Genomic DNA, 11,616 nt, shown 5'->3' with positions numbered 1-11,616 from the left:
ATGAAGTTCCCACTCAGCCCTGGGAGCCCCCCGAATCCTTGCAGAGCCCCCTGAGACCACCTGGGCGTAAAACCCGCTTGAGGTCTCCCTCGTCTTATTCCAGCGGCAGTGCAAAAGGGCAAAAGAGGATTGCACGCCTCTGAATCGCACCGGCCGGGCCCTGCCCTTCCTTCGGCTGCTGCAATAAGCCCGTCTTTTCTTGCAATCCCTCTTGGCAGGCCAAGGAGAGCGGGGAGGAACCTGGCTGCCCTCCAAGGAGAAGCAAATGCAAATATTTCTTCACTTCAGGCTGGGTGCGGCTCAGGGATAAAATTTCCCCAGGCTTTCCCAGTGAAGGCATCTGATAATGTACCACACTGCAAGCCCAATTTGCTCCCAGGAAGACAACGGTGTAGTCCATAAAAAACCCAAAGATTATCTTTCTTGCAACTCAGAGGTCTGCCTGATTTTTAAAAAGAGCTTTTAAATTAAAGCAGGAGCTGACAGGCACAGCCGTAGTGTTTTTAAATCGGTGGTCAAAGTGTTGCTTTGTAACAAATAAGGCATTTTTGCAGGTTTTGTTTGCAAGCCGAAGATTATGGCTCGGCGTGAGGAAAGCGAGCCCTGTAAAGGGAAAGGGGCTGGGAAGTGCCGTTCCTCGGCATCCCCCCAGTCAGCCGTGAGAAATGGGAAAAGCAGAGAGGGAGAGATGAGCCAGATTCCTCGCGTGCCTTTGCTCTGCCATCACCGCCTCCAAGGTGCGGGGAAGGAGGGAATCGCTGCAGGAGGGGAAACTGAGGCCAGGGCAGTCGCCGGGGCTTTGCTGGCTGGAAAAGGCACTGGGAGGAGGGTCGGGTGCTTGGTGCTCACCATGGTTTGGGGTTTATTTTCAAATGGGATGGAGAAAGCTGGAGGAAAAATGGAGTTTTCCTTTGGTCGACCTGGGTTAATCGCAACCATATCCCAGCCGGCTTGCTTGCTGCATCATCCTTCCCCGCAGAGCGTTCAGACCTGTTTTCTGCACCGTCCCATCTTTGCCACAGCCTGAAAAACTTCACATTTCTTAAATGAAAACCGGTCTGATCCTGCTGGCTGAGGGAGACGGGGGGCGAACCAGCAGGGATTACTCCAGGAGCAGCCCAAGCCCTGAGTTTCTCCAGCTTCGTTATGCAGCGCAGGCAGGACATATAGAAAAACTTATGCAATATTCTCCTTTTTTCCCATTTTTCCCTGCAGGACTGAAACACCCAGCGCCACAGTTTATTTTTACAGCATGCCATGTTTTCAGTACCGTGAGGCGAAATCCATGCAGCCGGTTACGCAAGCGCATTACCAGGCTGCAAGTGATACACTGAGTTATTTAAAAAAGAAAACAAAATGGGGGGAGGGGGCGAACCAACCCACCCTATTTCTGAAAATAGATGCACGGCACACGTCTGCGAGCAGGGCTTTGGCATTTTCTATCCCCGCTTTCCTTCACCGTCTCAGCAGCGATGACCACATCCTGCAAATTAACGATTTTCGCACAGGCCTGGCTTCAAGCAGCTTACATTACATCTTTATTTTGCTGAAGTGTCCATTAGAGCCCAGAGGTGAGGGGTTTTGTTAAAAAAAACCCCAAAACCAAGAGATATTTTTCGCAGAGGTGATCCCGTTTATCATAGTGGCTTATTGACCTCGGTGATTTATCACTGGGAAAAAAGCTGGAAGGAGAGGAGAAGGAGGGGGGAATTGCTCCTGAAAATAAATATATCCCTTACTTCTCCACGCGGCTAAACTTTCCCTCACCGCCCAGCCGGAGGAACACACTTTAATCTCCTTTATCGGATTGCTTCGTCCGCGGCTGAACCTTGCTGCGGCGATCGCCCTCCACCCGGCACTTTAAGGGCACCGCGTTTCGTGGAGGAAAAAAAAACCAAACAAAAAAAAGAGAAATAAGCAAGCGAAGGCAGGGCATTTGGCTGAGAGAAGGGGGAGGAGGCGGGGGCTGCCCCTCACCTCACGGCGCGGCCCCGCCCTTCCCGGCGCGGCCCCGCCCTTCCCGGCGCGGCCCCGCCCTTCCCGGCGCGGCCCCGCCCTTCCCGGCCCGGCCCCGCCCCCCCCGGCCCCGCCCCTCCCGGCCCGGCCCCGCCCCTCCCGGCCCGGCCCCGCCGCCGGCTCCACAGCGCCGCCTCGCCCGCCCTGCGCGCGGCCCCCCCGCCGCTCGCTTCACAAAATGGCCGCCCGGCGGGGCCGCGGCCAGCGGCGCCCAGGCGACAAAATGGCGCCGGGCGGGCAGCGGGGGGAAGGACGGGTGGTGCGCGGGGGCCTGGGGCGGTGAGCGGGGGCTTCAGGCGTGCCAGGAGCGCGGTGGAGGGGCTCCTGCTGAAAGCGCTGCGGGTGAAACCTGACCTTCCCCCCCCCCCCCCCCCCCCCCTTCACAGAAGAGTGCGAAAATGCCCAGAAATGCGCATTTCCACTCGGCCGCGGGAGTGGTGGAGGCCTCGGCCTCTCCCCCGCCGCCATCGTCCCCGCATTCCCCTCACGGTGCGGCTCGCCGGCACCGACCGCTGAAATGTTTTGGGTTTTTTTCCTCACAGCGCGAAGATTTTTGGCCCAGAATCGCTCCCCCCCCCCCCCCCCCCATCATCACCACACGCACCCCAAGCTGGGCAGTTTTACGCCTTATTCTTCCATCGGTTTTATTCTTCGCAGGGGTTGAAGCCTCCCGCTCTCCTCACGGCGTGGAAAATAACCAAAAAAGAAAAAAAAAAAAGGAAAAAGGATTGATTTCTCTTCAGAGCCGGAGTGGTGTGGAGAAGAAGCCGTCGCCGCTCGCCTTGCTCCCTACGACAACCTGCCTGCCATTCGGTTCATTAAAAATTGGTGTGATAGACGTGGTAATGCTGTAATATAAAAAAAAAAATACCCTGTAACATCCAAACGCTCGTTGTTGGAGGCTGCAGCCAAGGTACCACGTATGCTTTTTTTGTTTTTTAATGTTTTTTTAATGTTGCCTTACCTTTTTTCTGCACGACAGTGCTGCTACAGGCTACGTTATAACGTTGCTCCTTCTTTGTTAAAAACCACATGCCTAAAATACTGCTGCTTTTTTTTTCCTGGAATTTCAGATTTAGGCCCACATAGATGCTCTTTTATTTCTACTTATATAGAAATACTTAAAATTATTTACTGCGTATTTCTATGTATATCTGGCCTTTCTCCAGGGACTGATTACAGAATATAAAATAAACCCACACACCTAAAACACTATGATTTCGTTATATATAATCACTGTAATTTTGGCCCGTATATGTTTGATTATATATATTACCTTTGTTTTCCTCCATTGGCTTTCTACTACAATATATCCTAAAAGCAGAAGAAAAAAAACCGCCTTCATAAAAAAAAAAAAAAGGAAGAAAACCAACAAAAATCAACCCATCTCTTTTTTACAGTCCATGGTGGAAGTTTGTGCCTGAATGTTTTATTTGTTCCACAGAGATGTAGATTTCCTTGGGAGAACGGGGGAGGATTTTTTTAAAGAGGAAAAAAAACACCCAGAAAAGCAATAAGAGAACCAAAAAGATAAAAAAAAAAAAAACACAACCAAAACAAACCAAAAAAAAAACCCCAAAACCAAACCCCAGTAACTGAAGCTGCAAATGCAATCAAATAGTCCGGATCAGACAATTCATTGCACCAAAACCAGAGGACAGTTAGTTCAACTGAGCTGGCAGGGCTCTGCCGATCCGGGAGGAGGGATCAGCTCCTTTATCCCCCCATCTAGCGCTCCAAACACCACCATTTTTTTTTCCCTTTTTTTTTTTTTTTTTTTTTGGTGCTTTGTGTTGGGGCGTTTTATTTAAAGCCAAGCAGGCTGCAAAACCCCGCCGAGCCGGGGCTGCCAAAACCGCTCGTGGGCTTAATTTTTATATATATATATCTATTTTTTTTTCCCCTGCATGCACCCCATCCTTGTGCAATCCTCTCCCTTTTGTTATGTGCTTTGTTGCTTGCCCTCTCTCTCTCTCTCTCTCTTTTTTTTTTTTCCCCTGCTCTGCGGCTGTAAAGGTTTCTCTCCTCTCCCCAGCTTGGTTGCTTATTCCAGAAGCTTCTACGGGGGAGGGAAGCACCCACTGCGGAGCCTTTGCCGCAGCGCCGGGCAGGCGTGGTCCCCGGGAGGAGGAGGAGGAGGATGCAGAGGATGCACCGCCTCTCCCTGCTTTCCCTCCCCGGCTGGCAGCCGTGTTCCAAGCCTCTCCCCCTCTGCTAGATTTCCCTATCCTTGAAAAGGGTGCTGGGAGGCGTTTGCTAGGGGTTTTTTTGGTTGGGTTTTTTTATTTTCTCCCCCCCCCCCCTTCCCCTCTGCTAAATAAATTAAAAGCAGAGATGTCTCCTGATGGAGATGGATGAGGCCAGGCTCACAGCAATGGGGTTGCTCGCTCGCTCGCACGCATTGCCGCAGCCTGGATCTGGCGTAGCGAGGGTACCGATGGCAGGAGTGACCTTTCCCAGGCGGTGGGAGGGAGCGTGCTCCCGCTTGGAATTCATTTTCAATAGCAGGGTTATTATTTTTTATTTTCTTTCCCCCCTCCTCTTAAAGAACAGCTTGATCTTTCAGTAATTTTTTTTTTTCTTGGTAGCCTGTGGGTTGAAGCTTCCTCATGATCGGGGTTTTTTTTTGTGTGCCTGTGTGTTTTGAATTGCGTTTTAAAGTTGCCCAGCTGGAGACAAGTCTTGATTAAGAGCTGGAACAATAGCTCCATTTTATTAATAATGGGAAGGATTTACAATCCTACAGCACCTTCCTTGGAAGGCTTTCAAAATCATTTGCAAACACTCACAAATTTAAGATTTCACAGCCCTTGTCTGTGAGGTGGGTAAGTATTTTAATGGTGCCACCACCAAAAATCACTGCAGTGGCAAACCTCCATTTCTGAGGGCTTAAAAAGCTGACAGATTTGGTGGGGTTTAGGGCTGCAAAGCTGGGGGGGAGGAGGCTGGTAAGTGAGGCTGGCTAAAAGCTGTAACCTAGATCTGTTCAGTGTTCTCTGTAGATGCAGAGTGCTTTCCTGCATCCTGGGAGCTGGGCTGTTGTTTCTCCGCCTGCTCCGTGCAGACGACCGTGCAGCTTGCCAGAGCGAAGCTGTGGACTTGCCTGCTTGTCAGTAAACATCTGCTTATAGATTTTTTTTTTTATTTTTTTATTTTTTTTAATTCATTACCTTTTTGTAGTCCCCAAGTGACCTCCTTTAGTGCTGGCTCCGCTGTGGTTTGACCGCAGCTTTGCATTAAAGCAGGCTGCTAGCACTAATGTGTCTCCCTGCGAGCCGGAATGACCTTGCTCGGGGGACTGGGCCCACTGAGCTAATGCAGATGCTCGGCTTCGATTACAGAACCTTGCACGCTGCGTTTTTTCCAGCTCATCCCTTCCCTGACCCACATAGCACAGGGGGATGTTGCAATATTAAGGGTGAAAGCTGTCTTAATGCCTTGGTTTTTTCCTTTTATTTTTTCTTCCTTCCCAGGGAAACGCAGGATTGTTTGTGTAACCCCTCTCCACAGCAGATACCTTCTTTGTAAGTATTGTAAACACGCAGCGTTCTGAGAGCGGTCTGGGCAGTCGGATCTGGCCTTGCCGAGGAGCGTAAGGCACAGTGCTCTGGCTGTGTGAGTGTGTGTTGTACACGGGCCACAGAAACCCACAAAGTTTCTGTGGTTTAACTTCTGTCTGGATAGCACGAGTAGGTCCCAGGGCTTCCCCTTCCCACCGCTTGCTATTTCACAAAAGCAAAGGCTGGTGCTTCTGGAAAAAGCTCTGCCTTATGGCCTTCAAAAAAAAAATAAACCTGCTGTGGGTTAGTCATCCTTATTTTTAAAAGAAGCCGTGTTTGCCAGGCCTATCTATGTAACGCATGTGCGTGTGAGATATTAACTCTTAGCTTTATTTGCGAAGGCTGGTAACGTGCTCTGGTTGCTGCGCTCCGGAGCAGTGCCACCGAGGCTCCGTCGAGCTGCTGCTGGCAGGTGGAAAAACTGACAGTCCAGCTTCTCACACCCTTCCCTCCATTTTCCCTTTTCAGTGCTGGTGTCTCTGCATCGGCAGGTGTGGAACCGCAGAGACCGTCACAGCCGTAAGCAAGGACAGATGAACTGTCTTCTGGGGTCACTTCCAACGCCAGAGAAGAAACCCTGGTGATTTATATTTTTGTCTTGCCTGTGGTAGCTTTTACTCTAAGCTCCACTGACTGCATCTTGTGAGAAGACCGAGACACCCTTTTGGATGCTACAAATGGTACCATTTTTAAACCTTCATTTTTTTTCCCCCTTCCCTGTGGTCACACAGACAAACAAGCCATGCAATTAAAATGATATAGCGAAGGACAGCTCCCTCCCCCTTTCCCCTTTCAAAAAACCTTCCAGAGTTGTGTGCTCTTGAACTGCTGCATAGGCAGAAAACATACAATGCAGTTGTCAGCATTGTGCTGGTGTGTGGCACGTGGGGAAAAAAAAAAAAAAACACACAAAAGGGGTGGGGAGAACGGGTGCCTCCAGGGAGTAAAACTGTGGGGCCCCTTTCCCTACAAGCAAACAACCCTACGTGCAATAGTGTATTGCTCCTCATTTTGCTTCGGCAAAAGCGATGGGCTAACGTCAGAGGGAGCGTTGCAACATCCTCGGTTGTGTTGGTGAAGATCAGGGTCCCCGTGAGCTATTATTTTTTTTTTTTCTGCAAACTTGCTCCCGTGAGATGCTGCTGGTTTATTACTCGATTCCTCAAAGTCGTGCTCGCTCACCGGGAAGAAGGAAAACGCTTCCTTATTGGGCGCAGTTTCTTTTGTTGTGTTGCAAATGGTAGTAAAAAGCACCTGGTGCTGGTCTCGCCTAGGTCACACATGACTTCAAGGCGCAGAGTCCTGGCAACCATTAGTGCGCAAGGAGTGTTAGGTATAGCCGCCTTCTCGTTAGCCTCCCTTAATGAGAATATTGGCATCAGTGTTGCGTGAATGCCTCTGGCTGACCGGCGGAGAGGCCCTGCCCTGCTAAGCAGGAGCAACACCTTCTGAGAAATGCAGTGATTTCGCTGCCAGTGAGGCAGGCTGCTTGCTGTTGTGTAGCACAGCTATGACTTTATGCTTTTCTGCCAAAAATTCAGCAGAGGGTAAGCATGAGGTGTCTGGGCCAGATTTCCTACCATGCTCCCTGCAGTGGAGACCTAGGGGAAGCCGGTGTGTGGTGTACGTGAAAACTGTCCGTAGCTCCTGCACCTAAAACCTCGTCTATGCTTGAATTAAAGCAGCGTGGACAGGGATATTAATTTTATTCTCTCGTTGGGGATGTGTTGGTTTGGAGAAACGCCTAGTGCTCATCGGAGGCCTTTGCTGGCGTGGAGGAACGGCGGACCAAGAAGCTGGCTGTCTGGGATGTTTCCACGCTTTTCAGGTTGGCACACCCTGTGGGACTCGGAATTACTTTTCTTTGGCAGTTTAGGACAAATGAGTGAGAATTACCTTGGGAGGCCTGAACTTTTACCACACTCTGCTTTGGACTGAAGAGTTACTAGAACTACATCCGTGAGGTTTCCAAGCTAAACAAAACCTGACTTTCCAGTGCCAAAAAGCAACCGAGTGATAGAAACCTCTGCTCTTCCTCCGTGAGGGGGGAAACTGCAGCCTTTCAAGCTTTCCTATTATCCTGAAGAGTTAAAAAGCCGCATTGTGAGATCTGCAGAGGTAAAATGAAGGCCAAAACTCGCCCAGAAACTGTTCTGCACTGTGTTGCTGGAGAGGTTTTCAAGCGCAGCAGGTCTTGATGCCCAAGTATTTTTCTTTGGTGCCTGTCTCTGAAGTGGAAGAGCGATAACCACACAATGCGCGTTCAGCCTCCTCCGTTTAAAACACCATCAAGTTACTTCGGTATCAAAAGGACATTTGGTGAAACACAAGCTCTGATGGTGGCTGGTTCGGTATTTATTTTGTGCTGGGTGTGACTATCAATCTGATGGGGAATGTGGGGAAGAGCAACCTTTAGCTCACAGGTTTGGACTGTGGGCTTTGAGTTAAACCCTTGTCCTGCAACATCTCCAGCGTAATTTCTGTGATTCTTTCCCTGGGCATTGCATGTGGGGTCCTTACGTAGAGGTCATACAGCAGCTGGGTGTTAAAAATGGGAAAGTGCAGGATACGGTGATCTGCCCAGTCCTAGGGGATTGATATCCTTTGCAGTTGTCATGTTTGGGTTTCAAATCACGTGGGGCTGGCTTTTTTTTGGTTTTGTTTTCTTTGCTTTTCCCCTAAAAAGTAATATCTTGCAGCCTTGAAGACTGAAGTCCTCTCTGTCTAGGTGAAATGCCCTGTGTTTGGGAAGAAGCCTTGTGAGGTGAGCAGGTACATGGTCGCGCAGAAGGTGGGGGGCAAGGGGAAGCGGGGCAGAAGCCAGCACTGCGACATTTCTAATTTTTCCCAACAACAGGCAGAAAAATAGGTATTAATTCTAATACTCTTGGTCACTGTATAGTAGATGTAAACTCTTTTGCAGTCCTGTGACGGCCCATGGTGCTTTGGTTGCGTGGCTCAGCAATCACACTGTACTCTGTTGCTGAAGAAACGTCTGGTTTTGTATAGCAAACTATTTTTTTTTCAAAACAGAAGTGTGCTTTTATATATATACACAAATGGGATCAGTGTAAACCGAATTCCAGAGGCTCCTGAGCTGTGTTGACTGTGCTGCAGAAGGTAACTGGTGCTAACCCACCGGCTCCAGTGGCGGTATTTTGTGGCAGGTCTCGTCATACTCTGTGGATAAGAACACTCCCGTGAACTCTAGCGGGGAAGAGCATTAGAAAATAAATTGGTGAATGCTGGGTGCCAGAACCGTCAAGGGAGTTTTCTGGACAGGGTCATCTTGAGAAGATTTGGAGCACTGACCCTCAAAGGGGAAAGAACCGAAATCAATAGCTCTATTAATACAAATCCTATACTTTGTGTTGCTTAAGATCCAGAACCAGGCTGAGTGTTCAAAACGTTATCAGCGTGTAAGCCAGTGTCCTCTGTCTTAGCAACAAATTGCCCAAATATCAAACAGCACCAATTCCTTCTTGGAGAAAACTATTGCATAAAATGTAATGGGTATGCAATAAAATTAGGCTGGTAATTCAGGCTGGCTTAACAATGAGATAAAAGGCTAACTGGCAATTTGATATTCAGCTGCCATACTGTCATTTTAATAAATACAGTCAATGAGCAGGAAAGGCATGTAAATACATTTTATAATGACAAGATGGTGGCTGGAGCTGGCCAGCTCAAACAAAGAAACGCTCTGAATGTTTCTGGTGCTGTCGGAGAGCTCTTGTCTGGGTAACCTGCTGTTTTCCTGCAAAAGCAAAGGAAGCTGGATGCGTGCTGGACACCGGTGGGGATAACCATTGCGTGCTGCTAATGTGACCGCTCTAATCCACGCAAGTCCCTGGTTGATGTAGCTGGCCGATGTCCCCAGCTACGGGGCGAGGCGTAACGCCTCCTCCCTTCCCCATCTCCAGCTGCGCTGCTGCGAGCACGAAACGCAGAGCTATTTTGCTAGGCCAGAACCAAGTATAGGAAGTTACAGTCTTCGCCAGTACGGCTCTGCTTGCTGTCCTTGTTCGGTATCTAATCTTTGCTTTTTTTGAATGTTTGGCAAGCTGTCCTGGTGACACGTGGCAGTGAGCTCCACCGCTTGGGTAAGACGCTGCGGTAAAAACGTACGAACTGGCCTTTTTGAGCGTTGCCTGCTCGCTTCTATTGACGTTTCCTCCTCGAAGCGAGGCTGTCTCTGGCTGTTTGTGTGGACCCCAAGGATGTTTTCCGATTCTCCTGCCCTTTTTTTTTTTTTTCTTCCTAACTAGAGAGCTGCTAACTTTATTAGCTCCTTATATGGCAGCACCGTTTTCTCACGCCTTTAATGGCTCGCTTTTGATCTGTCCTGTTCTTGCTTTGCTTTTCTTGACGTGAACATGGTGTTCGAGCTGAGATGGGTCTATAACCTGCTCCCTCATTAATATGTGACCTGGCATTTTAATCCACTCCAAGTGCTGATAAGAAGCGTCCAAATGTTTTAACTGTGGGGTTGGCCGAGATGCCCGGAGATAGCTGGGTTCTTGGCTACACTCACCGCATGGGCACGACTAATTCAAACTGCACCTCGCGGTGCACCAGACCCTGCCCTTATGTGTCCTGAAGGCTGAGGGCCGTGGGGCGATGGAGAGCAGCTGAACTCCCCTGTTCCTCGGCTGTTGGTCCCTCTGGGAAGGGCAGCACGTGGGGATGTGTGTCCCTGTCTCACCCCTGGATGCTCACTGTGTTGTCACCAGTGGCAGGACAGGGGCTGCCACAAACGTCTGTCCCTTTTGCGGGGGCAAGAAGGGCGTCGAGGCCCTCATCGAGGCGCCTTTGGCCTGCTGAGAGGGCAGTTATGCTCTCTGGTCTCTAGCCTGGGTCTGTGTCCTTTAAAATCTTCGACCGAGTTGGAGGGATCCGGTTACAGCAGCATCGCCCGAGTGCGGTCGCGTGTTGCAACTGGGAACAGTTTCCCCCCAAAGCGTATTCAAAATACCGGGATGGTTCAGAGCTTTGTTCTGCGTCACCAGCCGGGCTCTGTGCTCCTCTTCCAGCTGGCTTTCGTGTACATGGAGCCCTTCAAGCGCTCATTTCAACTGTCTCTTCTGTCAACAGAGTCGCCGGCTTTGTTTGCAATCTGCAGATGTCCCTCCCGGCCAGCCTGCCCGTGAAATGGCTGCATGACAGCAGTGACCCTGCGTGAGGTTTCTGTGCAGGACCCGGGCGCCGGCGTGGTTTTCTCCTGTCCCTTGGAGGTGCAGCCCTGAGGGAGAACAGTTGGAAACGCTGTCTCGGCCAACACGCTCGATCGGAGGCGGGAGAATTCGGCGTCGAAAAGCCATTTGATGCGTGATTTGGGTTTCTTCCTCTCCAAAATGGGTGCCTGTAGAGCCCGGTCAAGGTATCGCCACGTAGCGACGGCTCCTTGGGCTTCTGACCAGTAAAAGCAGAGAGCTAAGCCCATCTCCACGGAGGGGAGACGTGCTGGGAAGCGCGTGTTGGCAGTGCGTCTTCTCGTGCGCACGTGGCTCCATCGCGCGTTTTAAATAATAGCTGGTTTGCGTGCAAAGAGTTGCTGCGTTTATTTTTTTTTATTAATCAGTAGATCTCAGTTTGGTGGAGCAGCGCAACCCCTGTCATCGCTGGGAAACTGAGGCATGGGGCCCTGAAGGGATGGGCTCGCAGCCACCCGGCTGCGGCACAGCTGGGGATAAGGCTCAGGCCCGCCGAGTCGGCGTGCGTCAGAGCTCTGATTACATCAAGCGATTTGCATATTTGTTAAGCCACCTATCGCTTGATGACTTTGACCAGTTGTCAAGGTGGACTTGGGTGGCAAAGGCAGCAAGCGCCACTCGCCCCAGCAAATAAGAACGTGGTTTTAGTCGATAGAAAAGCGACATCGGGAGGCTTTGGCCGAGGAAAATACTGAAATATTGGGCTGCGCTCTGGTGAAAGCAGCTAACTGACTTAAAAAAAAAAATACTCATGGCCCTGGGTGCATGTTCAGTTTTATCCTGACCTCAAGCTGCTCGGAATCGTGCGGTGGTAATCCATTGGGCAT

The 11,616-nt window shown here is 50.3% G+C and overlaps 2 long non-coding RNA genes across 4 annotated transcripts; one reads left to right on the top strand and one right to left on the bottom strand.

The window, feature by feature from the left end:
• Window positions 1-1,738: 1,738 nt before the first annotated feature.
• Window positions 1,739-4,107, bottom strand: LOC142363369 (uncharacterized). The gene is made up of 3 exons (XR_012765686.1): window positions 3,293-4,107; window positions 2,621-2,864; window positions 1,739-1,858 (listed from the first exon to the last, which is right to left on the bottom strand). It is a non-coding gene; the product is annotated as an uncharacterized LOC142363369 (long non-coding RNA).
• On the top strand, window positions 2,181-11,572 carry LOC142363368 (uncharacterized). 3 transcript variants are annotated; one of them, XR_012765683.1, is made up of 7 exons: window positions 2,181-2,275; window positions 2,674-2,929; window positions 5,490-5,540; window positions 6,045-6,256; window positions 7,315-7,404; window positions 8,276-8,340; window positions 10,671-11,487. It is a non-coding gene; the product is annotated as an uncharacterized LOC142363368 (long non-coding RNA). The 3 variants fall into 3 exon arrangements; XR_012765685.1 differs by lacking the exon at window positions 2,181-2,275 and adding an exon at window positions 9,641-9,679 and having other exon boundaries at window positions 2,839-2,929; window positions 10,671-11,490; XR_012765684.1 differs by lacking the exon at window positions 2,181-2,275 and having other exon boundaries at window positions 2,839-2,929; window positions 7,315-7,927; window positions 10,671-11,572.
• The last annotated feature ends 44 nt before the right edge of the window (window positions 11,573-11,616 follow it).

The sequence above is a fragment of the Opisthocomus hoazin genome, chromosome 16 (genome assembly GCF_030867145.1).
Source record: "Opisthocomus hoazin isolate bOpiHoa1 chromosome 16, bOpiHoa1.hap1, whole genome shotgun sequence".
Lineage (NCBI taxonomy): Eukaryota > Metazoa > Chordata > Aves > Opisthocomiformes > Opisthocomidae > Opisthocomus > Opisthocomus hoazin.
Note: the sequence above shows the minus strand (reverse complement) of the source record. Positions and strands in the feature narration are given on the sequence as shown.